This window comes from Apium graveolens, chromosome 3 (assembly GCF_009905375.1).
Source record: "Apium graveolens cultivar Ventura chromosome 3, ASM990537v1, whole genome shotgun sequence".
In the NCBI taxonomy this organism is placed as follows: domain Eukaryota; kingdom Viridiplantae; phylum Streptophyta; class Magnoliopsida; order Apiales; family Apiaceae; genus Apium; species Apium graveolens.
The window spans coordinates 42,982,565-42,997,971 of NC_133649.1; positions in this window are offsets into that span (position 1 = coordinate 42,982,565).

Here is a 15,407-nt window from a genome sequence, read left to right on the forward strand (position 1 = left end):
TGTGGCATGAAAGTTTTCTTATTCAGCATAATCAGCAGAAACACTATTCATAAGGGTTACAAAAAAGTTCAAAATTTTGGGGTTATTACACCCATTTATTGTTGTTCGCCTTATTTTTCAGTTAAGGTTGAGAATGAAACCCATCAGAACCCGAATAGTCAAGAAGCGGATCAAGCAGCGGGACCCTCTAATTCCAAGAGTATTTGTCCATATCCCAGAAGAGAGCTTTGAGTTGTCAGAGCAGGTGTAGCAGGATAAGTAATAATTGTAGTTTGAATAAGCTTTGAGTTGCCAGAGCAGGTGTAGCAGGATAAGTAATAATTGTAGTTTGAATAAAAGATGTTTAGTTTAAAATGTGAATAGAATAATGTTTTGTAATAAAGAGAGTTTTGAGACAGGTTGTTTGGATTGGTTTGTAATAAAGTTGATTTGTGGTTCTTGTTTTCGATCCTTAACCTTGAAAAGATCATGAGTAGTAGTAGTTCGGGGTAATTATTTATTTATCTTATGCTTGTACAGGTTTAGTAAGTAGTTAGTGTAAATAACGCCCCAAATCTATACCCCGGATTTGGAGGGTGTTATAGTTGGTATCAAAGCTTAGGTTTTGGCCCTTGAAAACAAGAACATTAGAGTTAGGATAAGATAGGTAGATCACATGAGATATGAGTAATGGTATTAGGGTTGTTAGTTTCTTTGATTAGGAGTTTGTGAGTTTTAGGCATGTGATTTGATCTTTTCTTGTGTTATGGGTATTCTATTAGATGGCATCTTTAGCATCGTCTTCCGAGCGGACAGCCTCAGGACCAGCGGTACCCCCAGGATCAGTTCAGGTGTTTCCACCATTACCACCACCTCCACCCTTGCCACAGGGACCAGTACCAGATCAGCTACCAGCACCAAAGGTACCGGATTTCATTGATTATTTTCCCTACTTTGAGCCAGAGATACCTGAGCTTCCTTTATTAGAGTTTCCAGTATTCGATATTCCTGATATAGACGAGTTGCCTCAGTGGGAGGATTTTGATCCGCAGGTTCCAGTAGAGCAGCCCCAAATTTCACAGCCGCAACCATAACTAGACTCACATATATTCGCACCACCAGATCAGCTGGTACTATTTCCAGCACCATTAGCTGTCTATGCCCCTGTGCCTGGGATATATCAGTTCCCTCAGCATGATTTTATGGATGAGATTGTCGACCATCCAGTGCCATTGCCTACCCGAGGTTCTCGGACAGATCTTCGCGAGCCCCGTATGGTACCTTATCAGCAGTATCAGAGTGAGAGAGAGGAGAGGCAGAGATGGCAGGATTAGTGTAGGGAGATACTCAGATTATTTGAGACTCAGGAGTATGGACCAGTTAGAGAACTCCAGCGAGATTATATATTGAGAGAGAGACTCCGCCAGATACATAGGACAGGGTCCCAGGAGATTGCCGATTTGAGACGGGTGGAGATTCGCACCGATGCCGTTTACCGCAAAGCAATGAGACTGACTTAGGCCGTACTAGATGCACTACAACAGGAGTTCAACCGAGGGCTACCCGGATTATGATTTTAGCTGACAGTAAGATGTTGTACTATGAGTATTGTATGTAGATAAATGCAGCATAGTATAGTATGACTGGTTTGTATGTGTGTAGCCGCTAGTTTTGACCAGTAGTAGTAGTAGGATGACTGATCTGATTTAGACTCTTTTTGTATTAAACACTAACACCTGTAGCTGGTGTCATATCTATATATAAAATGAACCTTTTCACTTTTTCTTTTATTTTCCAGTCGTTCAAACATTTACATTTATTTTACAGCTTTACCGTTGCATATTTTAAAATGTTGTTTTATTTACAACTATGTTGTACCATTTATTTTTCCAAAATTTTCAATTATTTCTAAACGATTTATTTAAACATTAAACTATTTTTAATTACTTGTTTTAGATACTTTGTAAACTGTTTTCTTTTCAATATCAACTGTTTAAATTTTGTTTTAATACCATATAAAATTATTTCTTTATTCATACCACATGTTTAATAAACTGTTATTAAAAGAAACAATTATTTTATTATCAGAACCATGATACCAAAAAGAAAAATAAGAACCGAGTCGTCTTGTTAGGTCACACAACACTGTAGAAGGGGGTTGAATAAAGTGTTTATACAATCAAATCGATTTAACACAAGTATGTAACAAAAATCAAGTATATTGAATAAACTCTGTTATAATAAGAACTATTGTTCTCTCTCAGTGATGAACAAATATCACTAAGAGCTGCTAGGTTACAATATATAATCTTCTCGATAATGATAACACATATAGTGTAAACCAAAGTACGGGAGGACTTAAGGATATCAGAACTTAGATTATCAGAAGATAAATATCAGAAGATGGATATCAGAACATAAGTACGGGAGGACTTACAATTAAGGAAGGAAGCTGATTTATAGGAAAGAAGATCGAGACTAATACAAAAGAAGATATGCATGGAAAGAGTTAGAGGATTGAAAGAATCGTATAAGATATCTGATTGATATATTTTAGGAGACAGAATTATATTTCATATCAATTAGAAGTTATCTTGTAACTGTGTACTATATAAACACAGACATAGGTTTACACTATATGTGTTATCATTATCGAGAAGATCATACATTGTAACCTAGCAGTTCTCGTGATATTTGTTCATCACTGAGAGAGAACAATTCCATTATAACATAGTTTATTATATCGAATATATCTGTTTACTGTTACTTGTGTTCGAAATCGATTTGATTGTATTTTACACTGTATTCAACTCCCTTCTACAGTGATTTGTGACCTAAAAATTGGTATCAGAACCTATCTGTTAACACACATACAGTAAAGATCCAAACAATCATGTATGAAGAAGCAGAAAATCCAACCAAGCCCACCAAAACTGAAGAAACTAAAAACACTCAAATCCACAGTCGATATGAGACTATTAGGGTTCCCATACTGAGACCTTCTGAGTATCCCATATGGAAAGTGAAGATGGCTATAATTCTGGAAGCTACAGATCCAGAATACCTTGACAGAATTAATGAAGGACCGCATAAGCCAACCAAGCTCTCTGTTGTAGTTGCAGATGAGCCAGCAAAGACCATACCAAAGGAGAAAAGTGAGTATACAGTTGAAGATATCTCATCCATTGCCAAGGATGCAAAGGTAAGGCATTTGCTACATAGTGCCATTGATAATGTCATGTCAAACAGGGTAATTTATTGCAAGACTGCAAAGGAGATATGTGATGCTTTGGAGACAAGATACCAGGGAACTGATGTCATCAAGAAGAACAGGAGGACTATACTCACTCAAGAGTATGAGTACTTTGACTCAAAACCTGATGTGTCATTAACTAACTTATATGACAGGTTTGTCAAACTCTTGAATGATCTGTCAGTGGTGGACAAGGAATATGATCTTGAAGATTCAAATCTAAAATTCCCTTTAGCTCTTCCTGAAAGTTGGGATTTGAAGTCTACTAATATAAGAGACAACTATGCTCTTGATGAAACTACTCTTGATGAAATTTATGGTATGCTCAAGACTTATGAACTTAAGATGGATCAAAGAAGCAAGAGATATGGGAGAAATTCAAGGTCAGTTGCTCTTAAGGCTGATGAGGAAACCCCCTAAGTGGTTGTCTCAAAGAAAGGCAAAGGAAAAGCTCTCATCACAAAGTCTAATTCAGAATCATCAAGTTCTGATGATGATGATTCAGAAACTGAAAGTTTACCTGAAATAGATGCTGATGAAGAGATGATGAAATTGTGTTCTCTTATGGTGAAGGGTATCACAAAGATAGCCTACAGGAAATTCAGAAGGGTAAAGAAGTTTTCCAAGAAACTATGAAGGAAAAAGTGCAAAGTCTGACAGAGGAGACAACTCAAATGTCAAATGCTACAATTATGGTGAAAGAGACCACATATCTCCTGACTGCAAAAAAGGAAAGAGTGACAAAGACAAGGCACTTGTCATAAAGAAGAAAAGCTGAATAGACTCTTTAGATTCTGAAGATGAGGTGAATTATGCTTTAATGGCAAATGCTGATGGCAGCCCTGAAACTGCTGAATTAAAGGTACCTCAAACAACTTATGCCTTTCATACTGATGATATTACTGAGTTGAGATTATATCTTAAAACCATGTTTATTAGCTACAGAGATCAAACTTTAACATGTGAAAGATTAACTTCTGAAAATCTTGCTTTTAAAAAAAGGAATGATTATTTAGAAAAAGAGTTAGTTATTTTCCATCAAACTCAGAAAGAAAGAAATGATGCTTTTTATGTTAGAGATGAATTGCTAAAATTGAATAAATCTCTAAAAACTGATTTAGAAAAAAAAAAGAGATTATCAGGACTTGGACTAACTTTGGTTGAACAACTCAGAATTTATTAAGTAGTGGAAACTGGAAAGAGGGCTTAGGTTATGGAGATGATAAAAGTGAAAAAGGAACTGAACAAATTGAGCCAATTTTTGTTAAACAAACTGCTAAGCCAAAGGTAAATCCTGTTAAGTTTGTAGCTAAAACTGTAAAATCTGATTCTGAATAGATGAAAGAGTCTGGACAGAAGTTAAGGAGAAGTCAACTTCTGATAAATTAGAACAGGATAAACCAGCTGAAGTTAACATATTCTTAATGACTAAGAAGCAGCTTAAGCATAAGCTGAAAGAAATAAGGAATGTCAACAAGGTTAAGGCAGCTAGAAAAAATAGGAATGGATAGGAAGGTGTGAATGAAAGCAATAATTATATGCCTATTTCTAATGCTCCTAGAAAGAAATATTATAACTGTGGAAACTCTAACCATCTTGCTTCTTTTTGTAGAAAGAATAAGAATATAAACTCTTTACCTCGTAAGTCAGGAGTTAAGAGTTAGTCTGTTAGGTTTAAGCCACAAAATCCTTGTTTTCATTGTGGTAGTTTATGGCATTCCATTTATACTTGTAAGGAATATCATAGTTTATACTATGATTATTATCAAATAAAACCTTCTTTGAAGAAAGTTGCTTTAATTCCTTCTAGTGTAAAGTCTGATGCAAAGTCTGATATAAGTTCTGATAAACAGTATGTTAGCATAAATTCTGATATTAAATCCGCTGCAAATGCTAACAAACTTAAAAAGGCCAAAGGATCTAAGCAAGTCTGGGTCCTTAAAATTAATCATTAGTGGTCTTTGTGATTGCAGGGCAACAGGAAAAACATTCTAGTACTGGATAGTGGATGTTTAGGACATATGACTGGAAATAAAGCCCTGCTCTCAGACTTTGTGGAGAAAGCTGGCCCAGGAGTTTCTTATGGAGATGGCAACATGGGAAAAACTCTGGGATATGGCAATATTAATCTTGAGAATGTCATCATTGAATCAGTAGCTCTTGTCTCAGGGCTTAAACACAATCTGCTGAGTGTGAGTCAAATATGTGACAGAGGTTTTCATGTGGATTTCTTTGAAGAACACTGTGAAGTTGTAAGCAATTCTACAGGCAAAGTGATTCTGAAAGGTTATAGGCATGGTAACATTTATGAAGCCAGACTTTCAACAAGTTCTGATGGTTCTGCAATCTGTCTGTTGAGTAGAGCATCAATTGAAGAAAGATGGAATTGGCACAGAAGACTCTTTCATTTAAACTTCAACAATATAAATGAGCTTGTAAAGAAAGGTCTTGTGAGAGGACTGCCAAAATTAGTATTTGCTCCTGATTGCCTTTGTGATTCATGTCAAAAGGCAAAACAAAGAAAATATTCTTTCAAGAGCAAAACCGAGTCATCAATTCTTGAGCCTTATCACCTATTGCATGTTGTTCTATTTGGTCCAGTTAATGTCTTGTCTATTGCAAAGAAGAAATATGATATGGTTATAGTGGATGAGTTCATAAGGTACACTTGGGTGTACTTCTTGCACAAGAAGAATGAAACTGCATTTACTCTAACTGATCATGTTAGACAGCTGGATAAGTTGGTCAAATATTCTGTTAAAATTATAAGAAGTGATAATGGCACTGAGTTCAAGAATTCAATCATGGAAGAGTTCTGCAAAGCGCATGGAATCAAACAGGAATTTTCTGCACCTGGAACTCCACAGCAAAATGGAGTTGTAGAAAGAAAGAACATGACTCTCATTGAAGCTGCACGAACTATGCTTGATGAAGCAAATCTGCCAACCTACTTTTGGGCTGAAGCTTTGTGGACTGCTTGTTTTACACAGAATGCAACACTCATAAACAAGCAAGGAAAAACACCATATGAGATGGTGAAGAAAAAGAATCCAAATCTGAAATACTTTCATGTATTTGGTTGCAAGTGTTTTGTTCTTAAGACTCATCCTGAGCAGCTGTCAAAATTTAATCTAAAAGCTGATGAAGGAATTTTTATTGGATATCCACTTTCCATAAAAGCCTTCAGAGTCTATAATTTACGAACAAGGGTTGTCATGTAATCTATCAATGTATCTTTTGATGATAAGAAGATTACTGGACTTGAATATTTCAATGATCACGATCAGCTGAGATTTGAAAATGAAGACTTAAATTCTAATTCTGTAAATTCTGATGACTTAAACTCCGATCATGTAAGTACTGATGTCAATGAATCTGTGGTAACAACTCTAAAGGAAAATACACCTGTCCAGGGGGAGCAAGTTGGAAATCCTACCACATCTCAAGACTCTCAAGAAGCATCAGAACCTGTCACTAGCACTTCAAGTTCTGATTCATCTAGCTCTGATGAGCCAAATTCTGATAATTCTGGAAGCTCTGATACTTCAAATCCTGAAGGATCCAAGTCAAATTATGACATCTCAGAGAGCATAACTACAGGGGGAGCATCAGAAAATGCTGATGGAGACATCATGGATCATGGGGGAAGATCCTGTTCTAGAATTCAACTTCAATCTGCAAGGAAGTGGACCAAATCACATACACCTGACTTAATTATTGGAGATCCCGAAGCAGGTGTCAGAACTAGAACTGCAACATCAAATGAATGTCTCTATCATTCTTTTCTATCTCAGACTGAACCAAAGAAAGTGGAAGAAGCTCTTCAAGATGCTGATTGGGTGCAAGCAATGCAGGAAGAGTTAAATGAACTTGAAAGAAATAAAGTCTGGTCCCTAGTTCCAAGACCAAAGAACAGATCAGTTGTTGGCACAAAATGGGTGTTCAGAAATAAAACTGACAGTGATGGCATAATTACAAGGAATAAAGCAAGGCTGGTTGCTAAAGGCTACTCTCAACAGGAGGGTATTAATTATGATGAAACATTTGCACCAGTTGCTAGATTAGAAGCCATAAGAATCTTTTTGGCTTATGCTGCTCACAAAAAGTTTAAAGATTTCAAATGGATATGAAAAGTGCTTTTCTTAATGGAGAATTGGAAGAAGAGGTCTATGTTGAACAACCTCCAGGTTTTGTAGATTCAAAATTTCCAAAACATGTCTACAGGCTTGACAAAGCACTTTATGGCCTTAAGCAAGCTCCTAGAGCATGGTATGAGACTTTAGCTCAATTCCTTCAGGAAAGTGGATTTCACAGAGGTACAATTGATAAAATAATGTTCTACCTCAACCATGAAAAGGACTTACTTTTGGTACAGATATATGTTGATGATATCATATTTGGTTCTACAAATGCCAAACTCTGTGAGAGGTTTGCAAAGCTAATGCAGTCAAGATATCAAATGAGTATGATTGGAGAACTTAGTTATTTTCTGGGCCTTCAAGTCAAGAAAATGAAGAAGGTACTTTTATCTGTCAATCCAAGTACACCAGAAATTTACTGAAGAAATTTGGAATGCAAGATTGTTCAACTGCATCCACTCTCATGGCCACTGCAACCAAGTTAGATAAAGATACTGGCTCACCAGTAGATATTACTAATTACAGTGGTATGAATGGTTCATTACTCTATTTAACTACAAGTAGACCGGATATCATGTATGCTACCTATCTTTGTGCAAGATTTCAGGTTGATCCAAGAGAACCTCATTTAATAGATGTGAAAAGAATTTTCAAACACAAGCAAATTCTGATTTTGAGCTTAGTCAAGTTTACTTTGTGTATCTTATTACTAAGTCACAAACCAGATTCTTGCTTCTTATCTGTCAGATTCTGATGTCAGTAAATCTTAAGAATGAACTAAATGCTGAGAAGCCTCACTTATCAAAAGAAAAGAAAATAAAAGTCAGGTACTCCTTTGAGATCTAGAGTAAATATGTGGAAGGGAAGACCCAAGTGCATTGCTGGTATTAAGTAATATGCATTAGAAAAGAAAATAAATTTTCTTGGTGACTTTTCACATTCTTTGATTACTGGAGAAATACTATGACAACAGCATAAATTCTGATAAGCAGTCGTGACTTACTTACACTGAGAAGCCACTGTAAAAAGGAATTTCAAAAGATGCATAAAATGAGCACAAACAATTGAGGTGGACTCTTGCATAAATTTGTTCTATAGTAGACTTCATGATTGATGACAGATTTTAAGCACTTTTCTTCATTATGCCTTATTTCTAAGATGTACTGAAGTTTATCAGACTTTAATATTTATCCGATATTTTGCTGAATGCACACACTTTCACTCCATATGAATGATGAAAATTACTGTGGTGATTAAGTTGTTTTTGACAAATAGTTAAGTGTAATTTGCATAAATTATGAGGACAAGTTCTGATGGAAGTTCTGATGATTAAACTCTGAAAAAAACAAGTCAGTATTTGATGAAGAATCACAGAAAAAGATATTCACTTTTTGAGTACATAAGCCGTATTCTGATGACTATTAAGTTCTGATATAAGTTCATGTTCTGATATTAAATCCTGATACAATCGTTGATGCTTACGTGGCATTATTCTTTACTTGACTTATTTGTGATAAAAACTGAAACAGTCATATTTAATCAGAATATTTAGGTGAGATAAAAACAGTCATAATCATTAAGGGTTAGTTGTAAACGTGTTTGTCTTGAAAAACTGCATGTTGTTTATTTCTAGTGCTCATTAACTCCTGCTATAACTTTTTACTAATTGTTATTATTACACATCGGTCTAGGGAGACGAGGCATCATTATTTCTACTCTTAATCATTAAATAGTCTCGAGTCCCTTGGTATTTCGATGGCTATTTAAACCGACAATTTATGTCAGCAAAATCATCTTTCATTTTTTTCACAAACTCACTCTCTCTTTTAATTCTCATCATTTTTCTTCTTCATAATCAAAAATGGTTCTTTTCAATTTGTTCACGAACTATGAAACTTTCAATATAGAGTTGAGTTGTGATGACTGGCAACAGGAGTGGCATGTCACCGCCAAACCTGAAGAGATCTGGAACTATGTTCCAAAAAAGGTTCACACATACCTCTTGTTCTTTTCGATGGACTATCAGCTCCATCTTGATCGATTGGAAGAATAAAGGAGAGAGGCTCTCCTTCATCAAGAACAGATAATCCGTCTTGCAGTGCTCTTTGTCAGTAGCAAGAGGAACTAATCGATAGGTTTTCTTAGACTAGGACTAAGGCTGTTGATGTTAAGCTTTTTAAACTAGGACTATCTTGTAATTTTTGCATGTAATCTATAAATTTCATGAAATGTACTCGTTTGATATATTAATGAAATTTCCCTTAATTGCAAGATTTAGTCTTTGTTTCTCTCATATTATATGACTGTGAATGTTCTAATTGTAATTTATTAATCTTTAATTCATCTATTTGAACTTTATCCTTTGATGAATGTTTTGATTAAAATTATGGTCAATAATAAATTGTGATGATTTGAGAAACAGTTGAAGCACAGGTTCATGTATCAGAACCTGTGACAGTTGGAGCTGAGAATGTTAACTGTAGCTCAAAGTTCTGATACTTTGAAGAGGAAATGTGTAAGTTCTGAAGCTGCTAAAGCAAGTTCTTCACTGGAAAGGAGACTAAAGAAAATGAGGAAAGGGGTCAGGAATCTCTGATCTCATCAGAACCTGTGGTAATTGAAGCTCTGCCATTCCCTACTCAAGCTCAGAATATATGAAGCTGAAGAACAAACTATAACTTCTAAAATAGATATTCATAATTTGAATAGGGGTGTGCATTCGGTTCGGTTAACCGAAAACGGAACCGAATAACCGATATTTTTTTGGTTCGGTTAACCAAAATGTAAAATTCGGTTCGGTTTTCGGTAGTGAAATTTTTGAAATTCGGTTTTTCGGTATTTCGGTTTTTAACCGCGGTTAATCGAAAAACCGAATTCTTAACCGAAATTCTTAAAAAAAAATAAAAAAAATTATATTAATATTAATATATACTAACATACTAAGTAATACTTTAGCCTCTGCTATCTGATAGAAACACATACACAAACTTTGGACTTAGCCTCGAAACTCCAAGTCTCCAATTCGATATCATCATTCCAAATCAATCCATTCATCATGTCAAAATCCTATGTTCTACCATCGATTCGATTCAGAGAAGCAAGAAGAACCCCAAATTTTTGATTTGTTGCCAGGTAATTCGATTTCGATCCACTAGATTGTGAGCATAATTGATAGACTTTGGGATATCGTAAATTGATAGAGGTTTTGAGATAGTTATTGCAATACTTTAAATTTTCTGAATGGGTTTCACAATTTTGGCATTTTTTCTTACATTTTAGTTTTAAATTTTGGTTTACGGTAATAACCGAATTATTTATTTCGGTTTCGGTTAAAACCGAATACATTTCGGTTCGGTTTTCGGTAGAGATTTTTCTTATATTTCGGTTTCGGTTAACCGGAAAAAAATTTGGTTCGGTTCGGTTATAATCGAATGCACACCCCTAAATTTGAATATACCAAATGTTCTTTATCTGGAAGCTCCATCTATAGAAGCTCAGCAATCTCCAACTCATTTTCTAATTTTAAATGCTGAGATACCATCTATATCAACCACACCAGCTCTGGAGATAAATTCTGATGCTCAGAATTTAGATAATATTATTCCTGAATATCCAGTTGCTTCACACACTCTTGTGCTACTAGAACATAATGAGTCTTCCTCAAGTTCTGAAGACAGTGTTTATGTTGAGACTCCAGTTCCCATTCTGGGCAAGGAAGAATTGGTGAAGAAATTTGTTGAACAGGAAGCACCTATTCCTTGGGAGGATACTCACAGAGGTGTGGAGTGGACCAAGAAGTGGAATGACACTGATTTCATTCCAAGTTCTAACATTCTGACAGAGCATATTGCTAAAGCTGATGAGTTGCTCACAAATGCTTATTTAAAGACACAACTCAAGATCACTGCTCTATCTACCAAACATCTTCAAGGTCTACATTCTTCTACACATGAGAAGGTTGATACACTAAAGGAAAAAGCTGATAAGCTAGATCTACATATCAAGATTGACAAGAACAGGTATGTCAGACCTACTCTTGAGAAAATTGAAGCCATTGAGAAGATTCAAGAGAAGCAACAGGCCCAAATTGTTGAGGTCCTGGCTAACCAAGTTTCTCAGAAAGCTCAATTAAAAGAAATCGCATCTTCAGTAGAACTTCTTCTATCTCTCTTACTTCCTGATGATGCCAAAAAGGGGGAGAAGGTAGTTAAGTCCAAATGCTCACCTACTCAAATACTGAAGAAAAGGGATGATAAAGGTGATGACCAGGGAAACTCTGATAAGAGTAGAGGTCAAGGAAAAGTTCAAGGAAAATCTTCTACACAGAACAAGTCAAGTTCTGATGCTGTGAATGCTAAAAGTCTGAAGTCAAGTTCTGATAAACAAAGTCTAATGACAAGTTCGGATATTCTGATTCAGTTAGGATCTAAAGACTCTCAGAAGTTTTTACAAACTCTGAAGCTAAAAGGGAAGCAGACTACTGTTTATTACAAAAATCCTAAAATCCAGACACTTGATGAGGAGATAGCTAGAAGATTATTTCTGCAACAAAATCCTGGAATGGATTTGGAAACTCTCAAGGAGGAAGAAGCTAGATTTGCAGCTGAGAAGACAAATCTTAAGTCTAAAACTTCTTATGCAAAGAAACCTCCAAGGCCTAAGGAAAAGGCATTGTGATCAGGGAAAAGTCAAATTCTGAGACTTCAAATTCCAAGACTAGATCACAAACTGAGATTTATCCTAAGTCAAAAGGAAAATAAAAGGTTAGTGAACCTTTAAAGATTGAGAAAACGATAAGTTCTTCCATTCCAATCTATCAAACTAAATGCATGATGATGATTTGATTGAAAGATGAAACTGTTCAAATTCTGAAAAGAAGAAAGATAATTTAAGAATCTAAAACAACCTCTGACACTGCTCAAGTTGTTCAGAGTGAAGAACAACAAGTTACAGAAGAAACAACAAATTCTGATCAAGTTAATTTGGAAAAATGACAATTGCTGATAAGAAGAAGTTGTTATGGAAGAAAGCTACTCCAGTTGAACAAAAATCCAATCTTATGATGAATCAACTCGCAACATTTGGGTTGAGATCCAAGCAACCTAGAGATAGAACTGGATTAGGTTCTGATGAAGAGAAAATACAAACAGGAGTAGAAGTTACTCTAAGAGATCCTTTCATGTTGACAGACAAACCATATGAATGAATCAAACAAAAGCACCTTGACAAAGTACTGTCTGCTCAAATTGTGATAGATGCTCATGATAATGATATTCTAAAGGAGAAATTGATTTTATTTCTCAATGATGGATTAACTTACAGACTAGTTGATACTGATGTGCTAAAGAAGTCTGTCAGGGAACTTCAACACATTCACTATCTTTTGGAAGTAAAATCTGATGTTACAAGAAGATGGTCAGAATACATTTTGAAGGCTATAAGAGATCTATTTAGAATCTCTGGTACAAAGACTTCTCAGTATATACCATTGATTACTGAAGGTGATGGAAGAGAAATTCCTATGCTGAAGAATTCTGCTAAGGTGGAAGTTATTCTGAAAGGAAGATGCTTATGTTATAATGAAAACTCTTCACATCCTAGAGTTATCAGAATTGGTGATGGACTTGAAAGAACATCAATTCAAGCTCTCAGAACAACCATTTATCAAATTGGTGATAGTAAAGATGAAGAACTGATGCAGGTCAAAGCACAATTAGTTGAAGTTCTGAAGAAAGCTGAAGACAAGCTGGTAAGAGATTTTGTTAAGAATCATTATGGATTCAGATTGATCCAGTGATGTTGGTAAAGCTACAAGGACTGTAAGTTGTAGTTAATAGTCTTATTAAACTCTCATTACATTTGAACTTAAATGTTTTTGACATCATCAAATCTATTAACTTGTATATTTTGCACAATTTACAAGTAGGGGGAGATTGTTAGATTTATTTGAGATGTCATGTCTAATATATTTCATGTTTAGTTTTCAGATCTTAACAAACAGGAAATATCAGTACTTACTGGAATCAGTACTTACTGGAAGTCAGAACTTAGATTATCAGAAGATAAATATCAGAAGATGGATATCAGAACTTAAGTACGGGAGGACTTATAGTTAAGGAAGGAAGCTGATTTATAGGAAATAAGATCAAGACTAATACAAAAGAAGATATGCATGGAAAGAGTAAGAGGACTGAAAGAATTTTATAAGATATTTGATTGATATATTTTAGGAGACAGAATTATATTCCATATCATTTAGAAGTTATCTTGTAACTGTGTACTATATAAACACAGACATAGGTTTATACTATATGTGTTATCATTATCGAGAAGATCATACATTATAACCTAGCAGCTCTCGTGATATTTGTTCATCACTGAGAGAGAAAAGTTCCATTGTAACAGAGTTTATTCTATCGAATATATCTGTTTACTGTTACTTGTGTTCGAAATCGATTTGATTGTATTCTACACTGTATTCAACCCCCTTTTATAGTGTTGTGTGACCTAACACTTTTCCAAAGCATATTACTTAATACCAGCAATGCACTTGGGTCTTCCCTTCCACATATTTACTCTAGATCTCAAAGGAGTACCTGACTTTAAATTTCTTTTCTTTTCTTTTCTTTTGATAAGTGAGGCTTACCAGGATTTAGTTTATCCTTAAAATTTACTGACATCAGAATTTGACAGATAAGAAGTAAGAATCTAGTTTGTGACTTAGTAATAAGATACACAAAGTAAATTTGACTAAGCTCAAAATCAGAATTTTCTTGTGTTAATGAATTTTCACATAAACAACTAATTCAAACATGGGATTTCTAATATGTTAAAGACTACTAGGTTAGTATCTAGCACAGTAATCCTCACTGGATTGAATAGTCACAGAACATTCAAATCACTATCAGAGTATATAGATCCACATCATATAACAATCAGCATTTAATGTATTTCAATTTAAGCATAGATTACATGAAGATAAGACAATTTGTAAACATTTATCATAAAGTCTGATGTATGAGAACAAAAACTAAGCAAATTTAGAGAAAGAACCTGAAACCATTCCAAGTACATTTACTAGTCTTGTAAAAGTAGCTTCACATAGTGGTTTTATGAAGATATCTGCTAGTTATTGATCTGTTGGAACAAAATGCAATTCCACTGTACCTTCCATCATATGTTCCCTTATGAAATGGTACCTTATGATGATGTGCTTTGTCATTGAGTGTTGAACTGGATTACCTGTCATAGCAATAGCACTTTGATTATCACAGTAAATAGGTATTTTAGAAAATTCTAACCCATAATCCAGTAACCGATTCTTCATCCAAAGAATCTGTGCACAACAGCTTCCTGCAGCAATATATTTTGTTTCTACAGTTTATGTGAAATTGATTTATGTTTCTTGCTAAACCAAAAAACCAATCTGCCTCCTAGAAATTGGCAGCTTCCACTTTTGCTTTTCCTGTCTATTTTGCATCGTGCAAAATCTGCATCTGAGTAACCTATTAGCTTAAAATCTGATTCTCTAGGATACCACAATCCTAGATCAGTTGTACCCTTGAGGTACTTGAAAATTCTTTTTATAACTATTAAATGAGGTTCTCTTGGATCAGCCTGAAATCTTGCACAAAGACAGGTAGCATACATGATATCAGGTCTAGTAGCAGTTAAATAGAGTAATGAGCTAATCATACCTCTGTAGTTAGTAATATCTACCGATGAACCAGTATCTTTATCTAACTTGGTTACAGTGGCCATAGGTGTGGATGCAGTTTAACAGTCTTGCATTCCAAATTTCTTGAGTAAATTTCTGGTGTACTTGGATTGACAGATAAAAGTACTTTCTTCATTTTGTTTGACTTGAAGTCCCAGAAAATAGCTAAGTTTTTCCATCATACTCATTTGATATCTTGACTGCATTAGCTTTGCAAATCTTTCACAGAGCTTGGCATTTGTAGAACCAAATATGATATCATCAACATATATCTGTATCAAAAGTAAGTCCTTTCCATGGTTGAGGTAGAACAATATTT